The 24,238-nt window shown below is 37.6% G+C and overlaps 1 protein-coding gene across 1 annotated transcript in view; it reads left to right on the plus strand.

Moving 5' to 3' along the window:
• The window catches only part of LOC124361894 (neurogenic protein big brain), a 77,801-nt gene that overhangs the window by 25,588 nt on the left and 27,975 nt on the right, over positions 1-24,238 (plus strand). The gene's annotated exons all lie outside the window — the stretch shown is intronic.

Below are 24,238 nucleotides of genomic sequence, written 5' to 3' on the forward strand. Positions count from 1 at the left end.
TTTTGCTCGTGTCTCGCGACAATCTAGATGTTCTCATTTGCTTAATTAGGCAGCTCGCCTCCAAACTTGCTTTCATCTCAGGTTTTATAACAGACTTTCAAACTGTTGAGATATAACGACAGATTATGTTTTACGTGTCATTCTGTTGAGATATAACGGCAGATTATGTTTTACGTGTCAAACCGTTGAGATATAACGACGGACTATGTCTTACATGTCAAACTGTTGAGATATAACGATAGATTATGTTTTACGTGTCAAAATGTTGAGATATAACGACGGATTATGTTTTACGTGTCAAACCGTTGAGATATAACGACGGATTATGTCTTACGTGTCAAACTGTTGAGATATAACGACGGACTATGTCTTACGTGTCAGTCTGTTGAGATATAACGGCAGATTGTGTTTTACGTGTCAAAATGTTGAGATATAACGACGGACTATGTCTTACGTGTCAAACTCTTGAGATATAACGACAGATTATGTTTTATGTGTCAGACTCTTGAGAGAGTATGTTTTACGTGTCAAACTCTTGAGATATAACGACAGATTATGTTTTATGTGTCAGACTCTTGAGAGAGTATGTTTTACGTGTCAAACTCTTGAGATATAACGACAGATTATGTTTTACGTGAATAAGGAAAATTGTTTTGGTGATTGCCGAACAAAGACAACACACAAAGAGACAGTACTTGGGGATATTTGTTGAATATTATTGAATATTATTTTATCAACTCACTCGTTTAAATGTTACTGCTCGTATTATTTCATGCAGTAGTATAGATAAGGGGTGATGTTATAGGGGTCACTACCGTCCACCCCTCCCCTCCCCAACATGAGGATCCATATGGGGACTATGAATATATTTGAAAAGTAATTCACTCTTGTTAAACGTTACACTAATTTAAAACTCATAACATCAGCTATAATGAAGTTGAGTAATTCCGTTGATTGTAACATTTGCAATTTTCTAATTGCCCCTCCCTCCCATTTTGAGAATTCTAGCTACGCAAGTGCGAAGAGATCGTGGATTGGAGGTGTCTTAAAATCTCACGCGTTGTAATAGATCCCGAAATAAAACCCATTTGAACTACTTTAAAATATAACGTCCACTTACAGGTGTACTGTATCGATTTATGATGGACATCTCAACGTTCATTTGTGTCATTCTACTTACTTAATTTGAATGTTGAGTTTAGCTCCAGTTTCAGTCTCAGACTTGACTCCTGGGATCTGGAGTCATGTTCGTCTGAAAAGATCAAATAAAGTCGGCGACGAAGAAGCTCAAAACGAACATTTACATCGTTTCGACATTAGAGACACATATGAATAGGTGAAGTAACAGTCTCATTGTGCAACTGTTCATCTAATTTGCACTCATTGGCAGTGCAAATTATTTCATCTAATTTGGGAAGTGGCAGTCTCATTGTCTCATTAGATGAACAATTGCACAATGAGACTGCTACTTCACCCATTCATAGGTGTCTCTGATGTCGAAACGATGTAAATGTTCGTTTTGAGTTTCTTCGTCGCCGACTTTATTTGATCTCTTCAGACGACCATGACTCCAGATTCCAGGAGTCAAGTCTGAGACAGCATCACCCACCAGAAGCTGCAATGAAAAAGAATGTGAACTGGAGTTAAACTCAACATTCAAATTGAATTAACCCTTCCTACCATAACTACGTTATGGCTTACTTAGTTCCGTTAACTAGCTTTCTGATCGTGGTGAGTGTAATGGAAGGATGTTTAATATGTGAATGGTGTAGTAACGCGTGCCCGGCGTGCCCCCGCAGTTTTTAGTGCTTGTGCATAGTATGAGGGGACGTGACTGTACCTCTCTCTACACCTGGCCGTGCTGAGATGCCCCGCATTCACCCAGCTGATAAAGAAACAGCTGTTGTGCTTTGATACTTCCCCCTCCCTTAAACCCTCCCTCGAACTCCTTATATCTGTCATGGCCTCTACTTTGCTTCAGTTTAAGGCTCTAACAATAAAACTTTTGGACGAAAACAATTATACGCACTGCCCCTTTAGATGAGGAAATTTAATCTAAGAACTCATTTGATATTTTATTCTTATTGAAAGTGTATAATTATGACCAATACCGTAAACCATTGATACTTGTATAATATGTGGTCTCTGCTCCCAACGCTCTACGAATCAGTTGTAGATTTAGAGTAAAACACCTGTAGATTGACGATTATCTAAACGTTTGTTGCAAAGGGCTTAAGGCAATGAAAAGTAATCACTTCACTCATATTTAAAGTACAAAATGGAAATATACAGTTATTCGCGGAAAAAGTTTAAAAGTTCCAGTGGGCTGTAATTTTTAGAAACATCATTTTATTATTTTACGCACTAAATCACGTGATTTACGTCTATGTGTAGGCTACGCCAAGGTCAAAATAGATGTTTGTGAAGTATTACAACATGGTTTTCCACTCTTCAGTATAAACTAATTAATTTCTGCCTAATGTATAACTTGTGTTTTCTTAACACGACGGAAATGGTATATACGGGAAAATATGGTATAATATTTTCTGCTTTCTTTATCTGCCCCCGATTCTGTATGCGATGGTCTCATATTATGCAACTGCCGGCCAAGCCTGAATGGTAGCTGGAGGGGCAGGAGCCCTTTTGTGGCCCAAGAATGGGCTCGCAAACCCCACAAAACACAACCGTCCCTACAATGCGACTCAGGTAGGTAGATTCTTCCACCTCGGCCTCTTTTTGTGACAACAGCCTTCGTTCGCTCCACTCGATCCTTCGATCTGCCTCACTGACCGGCCTGCCGTTGTGCGATCCTTTAGGGGGGAACCCCTGGCATCCAATACGATCATGTTCTTGGAATTTCTAGGGGTGACGGGAATTTTAACTTGGCTGCACTCGAATTAAAACCTAAGGAACACTCGGAAAGAAAACAGTAATGTGTGACAACAAATATCCATTTCTATTCTAGGACATTTTTATAATTTTATATCTCCATTAAGTGTGGTTATTACTTTTTATTTAAGCCAAATGACACAAATGAACTCTGAGATGCTCAAAATACAACGATTCATACACATCCGGGTGGACGTTATGTTTAAAAAGTAGTTAAAATATGTTTTTTTTTTTCAATCTACTAAAATGTGCATTTTACATTGCTACGAGTCGTATTTACATTTATTATATAATAAAAAACCACCGTAGACGAGGAAAATGGAAAATGTTGTACTTATAGGATGATTATAATTTAAAGGGTGAAAAGTGTTTAAATACCAAATATTATTAATATACATTATACAATATTGTTGTACACACATTTACGAAAAAAATTATATGTCTATAATAAGACAATTTGTATTTAAGCTTAATAATGATAGGTACAATGTACTGAATCAACATAATAAAGAAAACAAATCTCACTGAAACAACTGTTGAGAGCGTAATTCAATGGTGAGGCCTAGTACTACCATGGACTGGACCTATCGCAACATAAGTAAATTGCTTGTCCGGAGTTAGCACTGAATAATGTAAAAATATTTATTTTATATATTCCTAACGTTATTTAATTAGAAATGTATTTATCCTGGAATTGCGAAAATTGGTAAACCAATTATGTTACATAACATAGTTCATATCTCGCAACCAGATCGGAACTGATCGGAAAGATAAGAAGGAGGCGTTATCTAAAATCTTAAACATATTAAATAGAATAGGGGGCACTTTACTTTCCTCAACGAGCGTCATCGTTCTTGGCGGCCCCTGACAAACCTAACCCCATTGTTAAGGAGTAATGTCACCTAACAATGTCATGGAAAGAGTCTGATACTGTCATGTCTGTGTGTGTCATGACAGCAGGGGTTGGCAACACTGAAGGTAATTTGTAGCGGTGGAGATACAGGCTGTCAAACCAGACAGACTGAGATCGTCATGTACTCTACTGTAACGTAACGTCTCCTACTCTGATGTCATATTTATCCTTCAAAATAAACTCAAATAAATGAATTAAATAACATTTATATCTGTCATAACTGCCTGGCTTCTTTTTCACTTATTTGGATTAGATTTATTAACATCGACATCTCTTAAATAACGTGAATTTATGTTAAAATTAATTTTACACGTCGTTGTGGGTAGAGTAGATTAGAATAAGAAGGGACATGAGGACTCTTAGTACTTAAACTTCCGTGTAAACGTTTTACGAAATTTCCACTTGTGTATTTTTTCAACCAATAACACATCCGAAATGTTGATATTTCTCAAAATCACTATATTACTATACCAGCTAATTGGGGGATATAGGAGTCTTTTGTACTGTTCCTCATCTTTTAAAGATTTTATATGAGCGAATAAAAACAAAGTTTTGACCTTAACGTTCCTATATGAAAAATATTTTCGAGTGTGCTTTAAATACACAAAAGTAGAAATAAAAAGCTAAAACATAATTCGTTGAATTTTTACCCACACGTATATTTATCGACCAAAGATGACCCTAACCTATTCCCCCAATGTACTCGTACATCAATATTGCTATAAAATCAATGAAAAATCTTTGATAGTAAGAAGTATTCTGAAAACAACCCAACCGTTGCATTAGAAAATCTCTAAAGATCGCTTCAACAATAGGGTGATATGAGATTAAATAGGCAGCTCAAAAACAGATGTTGGACACTGATTATGTAAATTGACGGCATCCTGAGCGTAGACGATTGTTGAACAGTTGAAGCTATTGTGACAAAGTAGTCGGGTGCCACGGCATTGATACCACTAGTGGTTTCGACGCTACTCATACTCTATCTCTATGATTTGGCGTTGTTTTTTTCATAGTCCTGCTTCGGTCCTAGAAATTAGTGTAATCTCTACTACTCTGGATTCCAGTATGGATGGTCTCTGATTCGACTGTTGGGAACGACAGTTTAGACTTGATTCTACAGTGGTACAAAAAAATCAGAAACCCTACGTTTCGAGATCTTCAATCTGATCTCTTCTTCATGTAAATAGCTAACCTAACACATAATAATTACAAACTAAATTAAATTAAACAAATCTTACCAGAACGTTTTGATACGCGTAAGTTAGGAATCACAACTACCTGTCAGGTGGTTGGTCGACGAATGTAGACCTGTCGTGACGTGTATTCTGTAGTTTAGTTTTAATAATTAATGTTTTTTTATTAAGTGCATGTTTTAGAGTTAGTGAACTTGACAGACAACATGGTGGTTGTGATTCATGACTTACGCGAGTCACAACGCTCTGGTATGATTTGTTAATTTTAATCTAGTTAGTAATTATGTATTAGGTTAGTTATTTACATGAAGAAGAGATCAGATTGCAGATCTCGAAACGTAGTGTTACTGATTTTTTTTCTATCGCTGAACGATATCAAATGTCCGGGAAAATCCTGTTTCCTTCACAATCCTTCCATCGTCAAAAACAAACTTCAAACAAAAAATTGATTCTATGACGCTAATTGTGATAACATATGTTTAAATAAATCGCATTATATGTAACCGCTTTGTAAATTATACAAAATTATAATGTTAAAAAGTGTTCTAAGCCTTTACTGTGAACTTAGGCCTAAATTGTGAAAGAAAATTGTAAGATGATCTTGCATTTTGAACTGAAGTAAATAAATTGTTAACGAAAACATTTTAAGTTTTGTAATGTACCATATCAAAGTAATAAATGTGGAGTAAACCCTAGACGAGCCCAGTACCTGCGTATCTCAGTAGGGCCCCGTACCTCACGCCAGTACAGTATGTGTACCTTACCGCTGCCGCTACACCTAGCCGTTCCCACGAGATCATTAGCCCTCTCTTCCTCTCTCTCCTCTTCTCTCTTTCTCTACTCACATACCTCATCAGTGACCGCTGACGTTTGTTTACGCATCTTCTTCCACCGAAGATCAATCGTCCTTACATTCCATTGTTTGTTGTACAAGTCTGTAGCTACATGTATCACAATGTTTTAGTTATAACTCTGAGCCTTACTGGCTGAAAAACACAATAGCAAAGTCACGAATCGGTGATGCACTTAAGATTTGGCTAAGGAGATTGTAATCCAGGGAAGGAGATGGAAATAGATGTTGCAGGTGGTAGGAACGTGATTTGACTGAATATTTTACCCAACTTTCGAAATCATAACCCAAAACTGTTATGGAGTCATGATAAAATCTCCTAGAATTCCGAATGCATTTATAAGACGAAGTATTAATCCTTTGCTTCTTTGAGGGTTAAAGGGGGGGTGGTTGAGGTCCTTCCGCAGAAAACTGTCTTCTCACCTTACACTACGTGAGTATTTATATTTTAGCCCGATTTTCGCAGCCATCCTCCAGATAGAGAATTGTACTGGCTGAAAGACACAATGGCAGTCACGAATCGGTAATGCACGTAAGATTTAGCTAAGGAGATTGTAATCCAGGGAAGGAGATGGAAAAAGATGTTGCTGGTGGGAAGAAAATTATTTGACTAAATCTTTTACCCAATTCTCGAGATGGCTCCACCAGTATTCAAAACTGTGATGGTCATGCGAAGATCCCCTAGGATTCCGAATACATTAAGACGAAGTATTAATCCTTTGCTTCTTTAAGGGTTGAAGGGGAGGGTTTTGGAGTCCTTCCGTGGAAGACTGGTTTTCCTTTTCCTTGCACTACATGAGTATTTATATTTTCGCACGATCTTCGCATCCATCCTCCAGATGGAGAATTTTCAAAACCTCGAAAGAACCGTCGACTTTGATGCCAGAAAGAATTTCATAAATAACAAGCAACATATATGGATTTCTTGAACACTGGGTCTTGTGAAGACTGATGGAAGGTCTTCTTCAATTTCAGTTCTGGATCGAATAATGTAAGGTGAAGATGAGAATGTAGTAGTACGGGGAGGATAATGTAACTTGGTCGCCGTGGGACAGAGTGTGACGTGTGACACCTGACCCGGTGTGAAGTCAGGGGTGAGAAAATGTACCTCCCCCGACACAACACGAACATTCTTACACCCCCCTCCCTTCCCCCCACAGTCAAAGATGTAATAGACCATGACAAATATTTATACTATCGTTATTAAAACAGTAACTGCACAGCAAGCGGTCATTATGAATAGCAGTTGTTAGTTAATACGGATTTTGAAGTTTTGGTGCCTTCGTTTTTTTTTTTTCCTCTCTGGATCGAAGTAGCTCTTCTCTACCTACCCGCTTAGAAGAAGCGAATACGCTCGTAAAATAATGGATGTAATAAAATAAGTCTTTGGTTTGTGTAGTATTTCAACAAAACATAACGTACATTAATGAACAAATGAATGTTAAAACTAACGTGTGGATGGATATACAAGGTGTTTGAAAAGAATGGGTACGGCTTAATATTTTAAAAACCATAGGCGATAACATCTATAAACTTTGCACAGTGTCATATGGCTATGTAAACTATATTTCCATGCTATTACCATGACATGCCAACCATGGGGGGACGGCCCACAGAGGAAAACATGGAAATCTTAAATGAAAGCATGGGTCGAGTGATACTTCATTTGAAAGAGCTCACTTAGTAGAGTTGAATGCCGCAAACCGCATCTCAAAAGGTTTATCCAATCAGAAATGGCGGGTTGTTTTAGGTACACATTGTGAAGTACATTATGCGCTGCCATTTCTGACTGGATCGTCGTATTCTGATGCGGTAAGCGGCGTTTCACTCTACGGCGTCGAGTGATACCTCATTTGAAAGAGGTCATTTAGTAGAGTTGAACGCCGCGTAATAGCAAGGAAAAATAGTTTAAATAGCCATATGACACTGTGCAAAGTGTATAGATGTTATCTCCTATGGTTTTTAAAATATTAAGCCGTACCCATACTTTTCAAACACCTTGTATACACACGTCAATTCGCTTAAACATTTGGCTTACAATTAACTTATTTAAATGGATGAGAGTAAAGTTTAGAAATTAATCAATATACTGTCTATGTATGGTCTGTTATATGTAAATTTTAAGTTTTCAAACGATATTTGCATGCGTACAATCTTTGAATGAATGACACTAATGCCCAAGTCTTCACATTGTTACTTAAAGTCGTGTATTTTTATTTTGTTTGGTTATTGCAAGGGAAATTTGTATTTTGCAGCATGTAATTTTGGATATCCTGTTAGTAATTATGTATCACTTTTAAGGGTCCGAAAAGGGCCCTTTTGAAATTGAGTGTTCGTTGTCTGCCCGTCGGTATGATAACCCTTGATAGAAAGGTCCTATAGATTTTATTCTTGATACATGGGTTCCTCTTGGTTCAAAAAAGAACGTTATTGATTTAGGGGTCGAAAGGTCAATGCCAAGTCGTCATTCAGTCACTATCATTACGATCCCGGGTCCTTTATTATTCCGATATTAGTTTATTTTGTAATAGTTTTAAAACAGTGTAGTTCCTTATAGTGACACAATGGGCATGATGTGATCTTAGTATGTAGACATGGTAGATATTATTTGACCTTCAAAACCGTTAGGTATTGATTTCCTTTGCTGATTTATAGTTATCATATAATCTTAAATGATACAGATTCTAAACAACCGTTTCAAGCATAGCAAAATAGCATCTTTATGGAAAAAAATAACTGGGTTTCATGTGTTTTGTATTTTTCAAACAGACCTTAGTCGGGGCGGGCAGATGCAATCAGAGAGACGCCGGTGTTCTTGTCAATTTGAAAGCTTCCATTTCTCTCTAAGCCCTGTCCTCCAGTACACTCGTAATCTGATGTAAAGCCGGCTCGTGACCACCAAGCCTTAAACCAGCTTTAATTAATTACATCTTTCCAGCTCCTACAAATTGCTAAAATCCTGTTTATGAAGAGATCCATCCTTAGTCGGGGCGAGCAGATGCAATCAGAGAGACGCCGGTGTTCTTGTCAATATGAAAGCTTCCGTTTCTCTCTAACCCCCTTCCTCCAGTACACTCGTAATCTGATATAAAGCCGACTAGTGACCACCAAGCCTTAAACCAGCTTTAATTAATTACATCTTTCTAGTTCCTACAAATTGCTAAAAGCCTGCTTGTGAAGGGATCCATCCTTAGTCGGGGCGAGCAGATGCAATCAGAGAGACGCCGGTATTCTTGTCAATTTGAAAGCTTCCGTTTCTCTCTAAGCCCTGTCCTCCAGTTCACTCGCAATCTGATGTAAAGCCGACTCTTGACCGCCAAACCCTAAACCAGCTTTAAATAATTACATCTTTCTAGTTGCTACAAATTGATAAAAGCCTGTTTGTGAAGGGATCCGTCCTTAGTCGGGGCGAGCAGATGCAATCAGAGAGACGCCGGTGTTCTTGTCAATTTGAAAGCTTCCATCTCTCTCTAAGCCCTGTCCTCCAGTACACTCGTAATCTGATGTAAAGCCGACTCGTGACCGCCAAACCCTACACCAGCTTTAATTAATTACATCTTTCTAGTTCCTACAAATTGCTAAAAGCCTGTTTGTGAAGGGATCCATCCGCTGCGCTACCGCGGTTGAAGAGACCGTCACTAATCCTGCTGTAGCTGTCGCGCTCATGGAAATACTCGACTTTGTTGGAACATCCGAAATGAGTTACAAATAGTCCGGTCAAATGTTTTCTCGCAGAATATCATCACGGAGAAAATAAATACTAAATATCACTGGAACAACAGTCCACAGCGTGATCCAACAGTTAGGCCTAGTAATGCCATTTGCGGGACACTAGCGAATTCTGAGTTCTCTTAAGTGAAACGACCTTGAATTTTACCCCATAAGGAGATTGTTACACTTAAAACACTTTACGCCCTTACATTTGTTTGAATTATTATGTAGTGTCTAGATATATAATCAATACAAAGCCACACGCTTTTTAAAATTTCTTTTGTAATGCATATTTTTTGTTATTTTTATTAAGAAGTACAAAAACCGGAGATTTCCTTATGAGCAGCCAGTATTGGAAAAACCTAAAAGTGGCTGATTGCGTATTAATACAAATTTTAAAATGAGACACCTCCCATGATTTTACGATTAAAATTAAGGTATTACAGTGCGTTTAAACATTGCTATGGTAGGGCTAAAACCTAGATAATAACCAGTAAAGCCAGCCACCTCTTCAGTTATATAGTTAAAGTTATTAACCTCAATAAGACGTCAAGAACGTAGCCAGGAAAACGAAATTGAGGGCCTCTCCCGGAAAAAAATTGAGAAAATTTTAAGAAAATCAATAGTGAATTTTGCACAACGTTTTTACTTATTTGAATAGGTTGCATCGACGATTGATGTTCATAATATTGTGGAGGCACTCCTTTAGTAGGCTGTGTAAGATTAATAATGAAAATGATTAGACTTCTATAGTAGCCCAATGTAATTACAAAGACAGTTCTTTTTATTGTCTGCAAAACACAGTACATAGTATACTAATCCACATTGAGAAATTATAATACGGTATGTAAAATAAAGTTAGATAAAAAGTAAAATGTTCTCGACTTCTGAGTTATATATTATCTAGTGTTTGCTCTGGATAAACTGATATTTTCCCGTGGTGGACAGAGAGTAAGGCAAGGGCAGTCACTCACCCCACCCCATTTTGTTCCTTAAAAGGTTCTTGATCCGTTTCAGTGTTGAAAACAATCTTGAAAAATACATGTCAGTAACACTGAATTTCAATAATAATAATAGTCATCTTTTGCTAAAAAAATACTTAAAACCTTTGAAAATTTGGTGGGGGGGGGTCCGGACCCCTTGGACTCTAGCTACGTCCTTGTAAGACTAGACTTGGAATGACTTTAAAATTCTTCTATATAATGTTTAAACTAGTATGTTTTTGACAATATCTTCCCCCAGGTACTTAAATACGGAGGAGGCGATTGTTCTCTTAAACGCAATTAAAACAGTCAGAGGGAAACATTCCTTTGTTTTTGTTGTTAATCCAACAGGTAAGAAAGGTACATGTTTATTCATAAACCAGTAAAACTTTAAATTGACTCCCACTCCAGCCCACTCTGGCAAGCTCTTCAAAAACAAATTTCAAGTGACTTGTCTTGTAAACACGCTTTACAACATCCTTCACGCTTTTGATTCAATTTCGGTTATTATTAAAAATTCTTAAAAATTTCTCACTATCGTAGTGAGGGGTGTTACTTGTTTCTTTGCAACATGTTTCCTCAACACAGTCGAGTCATTTAGTGTAAAATGCGTTATTAGAATTAAGGGTGGCATTATTGCAGGTGGAGCTAACCATCTCCTTTTCTCTTCTGTGCGAATTCTTAAAAAGGGGATGCATTTGTTCAGTGCGCAAACAACGAAACAACCCCTAATCAAGCAATGGTGACATTTGCAGTTGTTGCTACAACGGTCAGTCAAGACCAGTCTTGATGTCTTGAGGACGAGGCGGACGATGTACCAGGCCCGAGAGGGGAAGAAGCCCCAGACCAGGTGGCAGGAAGCGGCAAGGGGAGGAATGGAACACCTTGAAGGCACCGCCCGCCTGTGTCCGTCTGTCTATCTGCCCCAGCTGTGTTGTACACCAAACCCTCGGGCAAGGAATCGGTGCAGCTTCCGTTGGGATTTAAATGAACAAAGGGGAAGCTGGTGACACAAGAATATCTCCCCCCAAATCGCGATCTTCAGGATGTTCATGGGTTTACGAGCATCTAGAATTTGTGCTTTGTGCTTGAAAATTTACTGTGAGGGTTACTGTTGCGTTGGTGGATTTCATAAGTAAAAAGTCTGCATTGAAAGATCATCACGATCCAGTTCGTATTTCGAAATTCTAGATTAAATAAGTGAAAACTAAGTGATTTGACATATGGAAAGTGCACATGCATCGTTAAAATTGAAAAATAGTTGAAAATATAACCAATGCATTTAGTGGTTTTGAGGATATTCAACAAAAAGATGAATTTGAAATATTCTTTTTCAAAACATAATCTGAGACTTAAACTCGACACTGCAACAGACTACATGAAGTGTAGTATCGTGTAGTAGAGTTACATGTTCATTGCAATGATGGCACTAAGATGGAACAAATACTTGCAGTAAGACCATCGCATTTGCAAGAAGTAAACAAGCTGTTTATGGGATATATAATACCCATGAAGATCAAAACTAGAGTCTATCCATAGTTACCGTGATCATTCGGACGATAAAGCTGATCGCCCCACAATCGCCAAGTTTGTGCTCATTTCAAGCATTGTTCTATAGCCAGAGAAGCGTTGTTTTCAATACTTCGCTGTTGTCTAACTCTGCAGGAGCGTAACTAGACGGGGGGATAATAGTGCTAATGAATACACAGTTTTAATAATTTCTAAAGTAATGTACATGAGCGTTTTCAGGAGTTTATTTCATGAGGAGGGTAACTCCAGGAAGAAGTATAAAATGAATATTGTTAAAAGTTTAAACGGTTTTGGCTTTATCTAACTGAAATTACTTTCAAAGTCAAACGGACTTTCTAGGGGGGGGGAGTGCACCCCATACTCCTTACCGGGTACACCCCTGGTAAAGGATCAAATTTAACTGATACTTAAAATATTATTAGTAATTTTCCATTGATGCAAAGTTATTGTATTTCATCGTACTTAAATTTCAAAATTTCAGGAAGGAGAAACTTCTGCATTAGGCCTACCTATTCAGTCCCTAGATAAGCCCTACGCAGGGTATAGTGCAATAAACTACCTGTCCTTTTTTTCCTTTTCACGGGACTGACGGTATATCTAGTAACCCAGCCAATCGAAAGTAGACTTTAAATACGGGTTTAAGATACAGTAGATTGTATTTCCTGTGATACTAAACTTCCGCACTACCCATTACGACGCAATTTAGTGAGCAGTGGGGGATGAATGGAATTAGTTAGGCATTGGAAACTGGATATATCCAGCCTATAATAAAACAAAACCCGGAATCCTCATGGTTAGAACACCATTAAAAGTGTTGGACTCAATGCACTGATATTAGAGGGTATTGAGCTACGGAAGCTACTATATTACGAATGTTTCAATTAACCATAGGATGCTAAGAAAAACTCCCATTACATTCTCAACATTCAAATTCCCCATAAATTACATAGCCTACTTGATTATATCAATCTCGAATACTTACATGGTACAAATACGTATAACACCACTACGTTTCGAGAATAGAAATCTACGGTCTTCTTCAGGTGTGAATCCCCTCAAGACATTACAAATTTTAAAAAATGCGGCAGAGGACTGCCATAGTGCGAATATTGTTACTTCATATTCATTAGTTCGGGTATGACGTGTTTGTTTGTGTTCTTGGCTTCTGTGAAGTGACCTCGCTTGGGCTTATTGTCTCCAGTCTGGGCTTAAGTTGTTCGTCAGGTATTACTTAATTATTATTTAAACGTTGAGCGGTAGTCCATTACAGCAATTTTTAGTTTTTTACGTCTTAGGGGTTTTCACCTGAAGAAGAGGGTAGATTTCTACCCTCGAAACGTAGCATTATACTTTTTGCAACACAACGATAACTATCTATCATCAATAATAGACTTTAAATAAATAATTTATTTACATCGTCCGCGGTAGAAAATTGAAGTAATGTCCACATATTGACGGTGAGTTTGTTGTAAGATGTAATATTGACAACTATGTGTGTGCAAGCAAGATGGGGCAGACTGGCGCACATATGGAACCGCGCTTGTCTCCCTGGCAGCGTGTTTTATGGCAGTGTGTTTTATTGTGCGTATCGCGAGTGTTTGCTGGTGGATATCGACAGGGGTGCTTATTTCCCTCTCCTCCCTCAATTTTTCCCTCATCCGACCAACCAGTCACGGGGTGTTGACTGGCGAGAACTGTTTTGTTATTGTCAGCGTTTTTTATGTCCGTGTATAAGATAAATTTCAAATTATTAAATACACAGTGACGTAAACCTTCATGTTGTTCTTGTAGTTTTTGCGCTTGACTAATTAAAAATTAAATTCAGTTCATCCCTTAGCTCTAAGGCATCGATAAGTTATCAAATTATAGAGTAAAATATCCCGGAATTTGTCCAAATTCTGAAAATCACAACATCATAACTAGATAGTACGCATATGCTAAGGAGACGGCTCGACTCCAAAATTAAACAGAACCCAGACTTAGATAATCAGGACACTTATATCGTGGTTCTTGGTGAATAGTTAAAGGGTTGTTTTAATTACTTAGACTAGGGTACTTGCCTCGTCAAAATTCAATTTCAATTAGATTTTCTATACATAACAAATATTTTCTAACAAAACATTTATTATTCTATAGACTTAAACGATATAAATTAATTACATATAAAATTAAATACGAAATTTAGCCACCAAGGTAGTTAAATACATATGACAATTTGGTTCAATTATTTATTTACTTCATTCACCTTAACCTACAGTTACTTGAAGATGAATTCACTGAATTCTAAATGTACATTGCACACATTAAAATCGATCAAAAAGTGTTAAAAGGTGTATTATTTTATATTCAATTTCAAATTTGATACCATTTATTTTCAAACCGGGTGATACCTTGACGACGGATTGTTTTGTCAATAATCACTGTAATACTTGATCGAATAAAGCAGAACTGATAAAATGTTCAAAAATATGTCGCCTTACGGTTCGTACAGTAAATTTGATCTTTGCGGATGGTTGATCGGATGTAACTAGTTTTCATCTGACAGCTTCAATCAAAACCTATCCAAACTGGTAGCATTCTAAATGCACGTTTATGTGGTGTAATTTATGAACTCTCCGGATCCAGCGATGTGTTAACATTTATACGCGGTCTGTCAACACGAGCGATGTTTAGGTTCTACGAATCGCGGTTGCATGTTTGTAAACAGGTGACGGGTTGATCCATGGCTAATATAAACATGGACACCCACAACACAACCGCCGTTGCAGGGTAGCGGTAGCGGTACACACATCGGGGGTGCGGTATAAACACAGACAGTCCAGTCTTGGCTCACGTGGGCCCCATCTGCCGCTGGTGCTGTCGGGGCGCCCACAAAAACCGCCCCTGACACCGCACGATCCCGCTCGCGACGTAACGCATGTGCAGGACTGAAAAACTTGTGATAAATACAGCCCAGCTGCCAATTAACCCAGACAGGGTTCAGTTTTTCATCCCTGAGCACAAAAACAACTTCGTGTACGCAATAGCGATACACATTCTATCTTACTTCATACTGGAATATTATTTTCAGACGTGTTATGTTCTTCAAACTAAACTTTTTGTGGAATTGGTGGACGATAACGATCAGGGCCGTAACTAGATTTGATAGCGCCCAGGGCAAGCGTAGCCTGGAGCCCCCTCCTTCCAATAGGTATATGTATATTTTTATTCCAAGGCTTGATATTTAATCGGCAAATAATGTACCACATACATCTTCTCAGCAGAGAGAACTGCTGGTACTGCCAATTAGCGTGTAGTGTCCTACATACAAATCGTCTAGTAATTTTATTTTACTTCACCTATTTCACCTGTTTTACTGATCGTAAAAAGTGAACCAACGGAAATTGGTCAGCTAAACCGATCTAGTCACTTTTTTTGCAAACCTACATACACGCTTTTGATTACCACGGCGATTGGTTCACCGGAAACACCATTCACAGAATGCTGACACCGCTTACTTGGAGTCGTGTTCAAAGAAGTGGCTTTTGCCGCGTACGCACATGTGACATGCGTGATGCACATGTGGCCGCGTTTGTCTACATCAACCATACCGGGATAGGGTGCTTCAGTTTTTTTTATATAGTCACGTATTTCCGTCATATTTATCAGGACACCTTTAGGTAAACAAAAATCCACACTTCAATTGAAGTTCCCGTCGGTTTTATTACAATATTTTAATCTTTCGAAAAAATGTGATTATAGGCCATCATTGCCTCCTTCATCATTTAAGAGCCATATGTAGTGAAACGATCTTGAATTTTACGGTAGTCCATAAGAACAATGCAAAACCTCATGTAATAATGGAGAAGTCTCATTTTAATTATATAATTCAATACGCATCCAAATGTTTCTTAGTTTTTAAGGCATTTTGAATAACGACAAAGTATCGGCAAAACCGAAACGCTATTGGATGCGTATTAATTTGACATTAAAATGAATCATAACTCCATAACTCGTAAAAAAAATAATGACATGTAAGCGTGCGAGGTTCAACATGTTCTTACGGGCCAAATCATATTGTGTCGTCTGCCGCTTTTATTTTGTTGCCGGGTGGTCGGGCTGTGCCGACCTTTTTTCTGTTCTCGGCCACAGCTGGTCTTGTTTTCTGCGTTGACTAGGTTGTTAACCTCGTTGCTGGATCAGCTGTTTTGTTTACTGGTGATTACCTGTTGCTTATGGGTGGATTGGCAATAGCTTTTTAGCTCTCTTCTCCTTCAACAGTCTTCGGGTGAAGACGTCAATTACCTCCGTGGACATAGAATTAGTTACTTTCTTCAAAGCTGGCTGCCCTGCTCCCTACAGGTCCCGGAAGTGTTCCTTAAGTCCTTGCCTTCCAGAAAAGGTCCACGTATCTCGTAGTTTTTAATAGGGTTCACTATACGCTTTCCAAATTCTGTACAATCAACGCTTAAATTCATATTACAATATTCTACTACAGGACTTATTATTTTATTACGTTCTCAATCATTTTCGTTTATTAGGCACTAAACGATATTGGTCATTTTTAGAGCAAAGCTGATGGATTGTGAGAAATCCGTATTTTCTAGAAGGGGAATGTACATTGCAAGTCAGCTACAAAGACGCCGTTGCTAAGTTCGATACACATCTGCCCCGGCCGAGGTCGTAATGGACACGTGGGGTGATACGCTTCACGTACGCTCACTACCGAAGTACATTGGCACCGGCGCGGCGGACGCCTCCGTACAGTCCGGCCATCTACCTACTCACCCTTTCGAAAGCGATCGTTGCCATTTTAAACACTCAATTAATTGGAAAAACAACAATGCTGAATACGGAATTTCTTTTTTAACGGGACAAAATGATTAATTACTATTTTAACGTGCGACAATATGATGAGATCTTCAACGTTTAGTTTTTAATTAATCTATTAAATTAGAATGTTCTTAACTGTAATCCACCAGAGGAATATGATAGATGCAAAGTCATCTGTGTCGAGCTAATCTACCATTTTAGTTTTAACTCGAAGCATTATAATGTTTTACTATTGAAACGTTTTCTCTAATCAAAACCGGTCCCCTCTTTACTAATTAATATTATGGTCTCTATTAGCTCATGGTTATGGTTTACCTACGACTAACTACTACAGTAGACATTACTGAATACTACATTTATATCCCCCTTCACATCTACCTTCGGCAGTAAACTTGAAAAAAAAACGTGTTGACAGGTACTGGAATAGACTGATGGCGATGAACACTTTAATTTAATAGACAGACTACAGTAGCTTTGCTGTAAGAGATATATCAGTGCTACATTCCTTGGAGATTAGTTTGTTAAGTACATACTATCAATTAATATTACGACTCTAGCCTACGCACAGGCTGCTTGCCCATGTAGGCAAATTTCTAAACTTTATGTATAATTCCTTTTAGTTATTTATTGTACATATATTAATTATCAATTCATATATTAATACTAATTGTAATAGTATTGTATTTGTAACGGAAATAAACTTTCTTTTATTTTATTTTATTTTGTTTACGTTCGAAAGAGTAATAACCGAAAGAAGCCCGGAAGAACGACAATATTACTACAATTCCAAAATAAGTGGCTTAAAAGTATAAAGGACTGTCCTCATATGCTTTACAACATGGAGAGACAAAGTAAATAAATTGTACTAAAGCAGGCCGCACCAAAGTAGTCTGATGACGTTTGAGGCGGTGTTGCCATATCGCTGATTGACCATCAAATGTTCCGGCTATGACTTGGCTATGGTCACAGATGAATGATACGAAACGTACGTTTATTGGTTTATGGTAATATCTAATGAGGTTTTTTTATTCCAAGTATGCACAAAGTATGTTGAGACGGATTAGTAATGTTTTATACGTGTAAAATTGGCAACAGTGTTGGGTGCGGGGTGTAGAGGGGGTATTGAAACGTACAGCCACCATTGGACTACTTTTCTGCAGACTACTATATTATTGTTAAACAACTCAACATTGTTAGATTTTAGCATTGTAGCAATAGTACATTCGCTGTTTATTATTTTCAAAGTAACCTATACTTCTCTTTATAAATAATAAATAAACGAGTAAAAAGGAAACTCGCTGTAGAAGTAGAAATGCGCACGTAAGGAAAGGAATTATAGGGTGCCGGTACTCACAACACAATGAGGTTATGTCAGTCAGTAGTACGGGTAGACTGAAGACAAAGTATAATATTGTCTGTACCTGAATATAAAATCTCTGTGAGCTCGGAGGAGACTGCATTATTCTTGGCGGAAATAATTCATCTGCCGTCAGCTACGTTCGGGTAATTTTATCTTGTAAAAGTGAGGGGAATTCTGCGCCATAAATCTGAATAAATGTCCGCTTTTGTAACGCAGTGCAAATGTTACTTCTTTTATCAGTTTGGATTCTATACATTTTACTCGACAAGTCCATGCCTGCTGGAGTATAAAGTTTACAGAATTAAATTAAGAATCATGTTGTTTTTTGTGGCGATTTTGGTGTAGCCTCATGAGGACAGTGTTACACCTCAACCACTTGGTCGGAGAGTCATGAAAGATGTTTAGTGTAGTCGATATTGTTATTACTTACTTAATTATTAACCTTCAAATAGAGCACCCTTAGGACCCCACATAAATTTCGTTCTCTCTCATATGTCTTACTTGAAGTTTGTCATGGGAAATTTTGGTACCTATTTAATTTTAGTTGGCATCACTAGGCTTCAAGCCTCGTCACTGGCCTCCTTAGTTTTGCCAGATTTCAGCTGAGTGATAACTTATTTTTATTGGTCTTTGCAGTGAACCCCTGTGTGCAGTTTGAGGTTATGGTTTTTCTAATTGTATTTGATTATATCGGTTGTAATGTAATTTTAGTGGCTATTTTTTTTGAATAAGTTGCATATTTTTTCTTAATGTCAAAAGACATTTTTTATGAACAACCAATCAAAAAATTATATAAAACTAGTGTTTTGAATTATATAGCCTAAACGTTTATGGTTAAATATTGCCTATGTTTGCGATTTTGTGTAAGGTAATAAATGTATAAATGTAAGGAATAAATACATACTTTATTCTTTATATGTTAATAAAATGTTAGCTACTATATAGTTTTGCATCTAAAACCTTTAAAAATTCATAAACATTCATACATATTCAAAGAGTTTCCTCAAAAGTACAGCATTTTTTGGAAAAAACCTTATAATTGTTTATTGATACTACAGCTCGCACACACTAATACCCTTAGGAAACAAACAAAACTTGTATAGGCCAAATAAAACATATTTAAAAAGCGTACCTTTGCACGTTTTTTGTTGTACATTTTCGGTCGATCAAATGTGTTTAATTACCAGCCGATAACTTTCATTTATTTGGTCAGGTATAATGTTGCTAATATTGACAATTGATTGTAAAACGTTTTTCCTAGCTGTTGGTACTATAACATACACCGCATAAGGCAAAGAACACATACGCACTTAACTCTATTAAAGGAGCAAACTGGTTTCATTTACCATTAATTGAAAGCGGGTGACGAGTGAGGCGCAGGGCGGCTTCTGACGTCATCACAGCCAGCTGATTGTCGGCTTCCGGTCACGTGATGTGGCAGCTGCCACCTGCCGGGCATTGTGGTGCAGTGCCGGCACGGCAGGCGCCCATTGTTACGTGTAGCCTGTAGGTGCTCTTGGAATCTTTCCCGGCAGTTGAGGGGGATGGCTATACATGATAATGGATTGTCTTTGAATATGCCGCTTCCAATGTAGATAATGAACTGTGCACAGACTGCTGATGATGCATTCGATTTGTTGTGGACAATTGCGTAACTGATTATTGCAATTTTTTTCTGCACATGTTCGTAATCTGTGTCCTCAGAGCCTTTGAAAAACATTTCTTATCGAAAACTGAAGTTATTCATAGTAATTTATTTATTGTAATCTGTATGCTTAGTTTCTGCCATTCATATTACGTATTTCGTTCACATTTTTATCCTTTGTTTCTCAACAATTTTGAAATAATAAAAAATAATACTGAAATATTCCAATTTAACAATTATAGACGTGAGTAAATCGTGTACAGTACAATGTTATAATATCAGAATCAATAATGAAAGTTCCTATTTTACCTCATCCAAATTAGCTTTATGATTTTCAATTTTTCTTTAATATTAAAACAAAAAACATTAAATTTGTTAATATTTTAGTATCTTTATTTTCACTTTGTTAGTTCGGATAATGTACGATATAAATTTAAAACTTCTCCTAGATTTACATGAGATTGAGGTTATGTTCAAGAGTTGTGTGATAACTTTATGAACCTTCAGAGATTTTAAAACTCGCTTTTCACACTTTTGATTTGTACATTCTTAATTGCAGCATTTGTGAAAACAAAATTCTACACACCTTTGTAAATTTATTGAATATCCCGTTGCAGATTACGTGGTGTGAATTCAGACTAAAGGAATGCTTTCCTTCCACAAAATGTAAAACTGACTCCGTCCCTGTTTCTCACACTACAGAAAAGCACCAAGGAAATATAATTTGCCCACATCGTCAGACACGGCGTCTTGAAGAAAAACTGAGCGCCTGGCGTCCTAGACCTTTAGAGAAGAATTTGCGCGAAATGCCGACATTTCATTTCTCAAAGGTTGTGAGAATTTCCAAACACAGAGCGCCAGACGCGTTACACGAAGTTGAGCGCAAGTTTCTGGTGGACAATTTTCGTAATTGGAGTGCAGGGAGGAATCCCGGGCGCTCGAGGATTGAGATGGCAGTGGCTGGAGCAGCTGAGAATGAGATCGGATCAACAGATGGTAGACAGCTGCGCATGCGCTAACCTCAGATACACGCCGGGCTCCGTCAATTGATCTCTATTGCTAGCCCGCATTCTGTCTTCGTTTCTTTCTCCAGGCTTAAATCTCAATATCAGGGGTTTCACGAACAAGGATTGATGCTTCTCCCTCCTTATCACCCGCCAACTTTAGTAACACTGTTATTTATCGTATTCCAACACATGTAGTTCGTAATGGGAAAGTTAGACAGTTTTCATATCTATGTTTGAAAGGAATGGTATTGTGCAAGAATAATTTTATGAGGAAGTGAGGTTATGTAGGAATGTATTTATTCTTCTTGTTTTATTCCAAAAATGACCAACCTGTACACCTTGGACGAGGTAGACGTGCGGCTGCAGGATCATTTGCATACACCTGCCTCTCGGCCCACGTGTTTCAGCGAAAGTTTATAAATTATACACAATTTTATTACACTCCGTCCTACTTTCCTGGGCAGCCCGACCCTCGACACCTGCTTGCTTGCAATTTGATTACAAGCCGCACCTGATTGTAATGGATTGCAATCGTTTACAGCTGTTATCGCTTTAATAGATGTAATCAATCATATAATTTCCTCCCTACAGTTCAAATGGACGTTTTTATCAGAATATTGGGGTACATTTGGGGAAACTTATGTTGAAACTCTTCAAATATTCAATGATTATGTTATAAAGAAAACTTCTGGAATCAAAATATTTATATGGTTTTCACTCAACGCCCACAACTCTGTGCTAAGATATAAACAAGAAAAAAAAACTGAAAAATGTCTTATTTCATCAACTTTGTTAAAAAAGTATGATCGAATCGAAACAACAAAATACGCATTAATTCAGGAATTATGATCGGGTCTGTGTGTTGAACTAGCCTAAGAAGACTGATAAGGGCCTGTATGAAGACCTTGATTTGCAGGAGTCAAATTTTTAAAAGTGATTGCTTTCTTTTATTACTGGATTTTGAATCCATAACCATTTTGCTAACTCATATTCCAACCGCAAAGGCCAGTAAAAATTAAAAATAAACAAAAAAGTGAAATAAATGAAAAACCTCACGATCAGAAGATGAGTATAGTCGTGGAAGTCGCACATATCTGGTTAAAGAACTGAAAGATACATAAGAACGATATTATTTTGTTATTAGATTTTGTCATACATTTTGTTTATTATGTTTAAAAAAATCGGTTTAGTAACTATATATTGTAAACTTAACACTTATGCCACAGCTTGCTGGTATCTGCATGAACCGAGGCAAAGTGAATTTACAACCTACCTGAATCCTTATCCCACTTATGTCGGAAGTGGAATTATTAGCACTAAATATAAAAAAATGGAGCACTTTATGGTTGTTTTACGCAAGTATTACTTATTATAATTACAGTATCTATACAGTATAGCCTAGTAATGTCTATTGTATGGAGCCTATCACAATTGTAGTCTCCAAACATTTTAAACTTCTTCACTTTGGATTTCCCCCAACTTTTGGGCTCGATATGGTTGTCCCCTATAGTTTGGATGATCTAAAAAGAGAATAGGCAGTATGAAATGTCTTGTGGTCGCGGGCGGGGGCGGGGGTGAAGACGAGGGTGCGTGCAGACTCCAGACACGTGTTGCAGCTGCGAGACAGCTGTTCTACCCTCTTACCTGCACACGCCATCCGTGACCTAACCTACCCTAACGGGGTTCACTTCCCGGAAATATAATATACCTCCAGTGTTCGATAGTCATATGAACGTAGAAAAAGAAGCCAGCGAAGATAGTTAATACTCTGAAAGGTTGTCAAAACTTTTGACTTGACCACATGTGGTTCGTTTGGTGCTCTTCTACCTAGCTTCAGATTTCAACTTGAGCCACCCTTTTCACTTTCTGATCTTCCTATGCGCTAATAGCATCAACAAAAGCCAATCGGAATAGGTTCATACGTTTCTAAGCAAAGAGAATCCAAAGACTTCTCACCGAGATTAGTACTTAGGACTAGTCAACAAAATACGCTAATGGTGTGGTAGTCCTCGTTAATTGTAGCACTAGGACTTGTCGACGGATCGCACTGTGTTCAGTTGTTCCAGTTAAAATTAGATGCTTGATCTTTTCTGTGTTCTTTACTGCATGTAGTATGGTAAATTAAGTTACCTATTAAAATTGCAATAAGTCATCATTACATGTAGTGGCTAAGAATTAACAAGAATCTTGCTAATTATTTACGATATCTGCATTATAATACATTTTGTAGTTTTGCTTCCAGGTGTAACAAACTTTGTTTCCTCTTTTTGGCAAGTTAACGGTCATTACTTACGAAAATACGTTAAAAATGAAACAGTTGTCTGTAGAGTACACCAATAGGTTTTTGAATTGACTTAAACACTTCCATTCTTTCTTGAATTGTCTGAAACACTTCCATTCTCTCTTGAATTGTCTGAAACACTTCAATTCTTTATTGAATTGTCTGAAACACTTCAATTCTTTATTGAATTGTCTGAAACACTTCCATTCTTTCTTGAATCGTCTGAAACACTTCCATTCTTTCTTGAATTGTCTGAAACACTTCCATTCTTTCTTGAATTGTCTGAAACACTTCCATTCTTTCTTGAATTGTCTGAAACACTTCCATTCTTTCTTGAATTGTCTGAAACACTTCCATTCTTTCTTGAAATGTCTGAAACACTCCCATACTTTCTTGAATTGTCTGAAACACTTCCATTCTTTCTTGAATTGTCTGAAACACTTCCATTCTTTCTTGAATTGCCTGAAACACTTCACTAAATCTTTGGAATCATGCTATAGATTAAGTGACACTTAATGACATCAAGGAGTTTAAAATTGTAATCCCGATTTAGGCCACTGGACGACATATAAGCTGTTCGAGATTCCAAACGAAACCAATTACGCTCATTTGTCGCGTGGAGTGAGTGCCCTTTCTGGCCCTTTCCACTATTCTCCGTACAGTTAGAGTAATTGCTCTCCGAGAAAATAATATAAGGCGTCCAAAATTGCCGCCAAATTAGTACTCGTTCCCCAGTCGAGTACAACGGTACCAGTAAGCTCGCTCTATCTATCACCTTAGCAGGTGGCAGGCGGCGATCTCATCTATCTATGGTTCGGTCTCCAAGTGTAATCTCAAACATTATAAATTATCAAACTGGACTCTCAAGTTTCAACTGGTTTTTATCCACTCAAAATTAGATGTAATTCATGCATTGATCCCACACAGGGGAACTTGTGTTTAAACGACGTATTTAAACTTCGCCGCCGATTTAATTTCATCATAAATTTCATACTTGGAACCGGTTCCGTTCTGGTAGTTTAGGTTTTTGCCTTCTGGTTTATAATTAATTTCCGCGTTTA

Source organism: Homalodisca vitripennis, chromosome 5 (assembly GCF_021130785.1).
Source record: "Homalodisca vitripennis isolate AUS2020 chromosome 5, UT_GWSS_2.1, whole genome shotgun sequence".
NCBI classification, from domain to species: Eukaryota; Metazoa; Arthropoda; class Insecta; order Hemiptera; family Cicadellidae; genus Homalodisca; species Homalodisca vitripennis.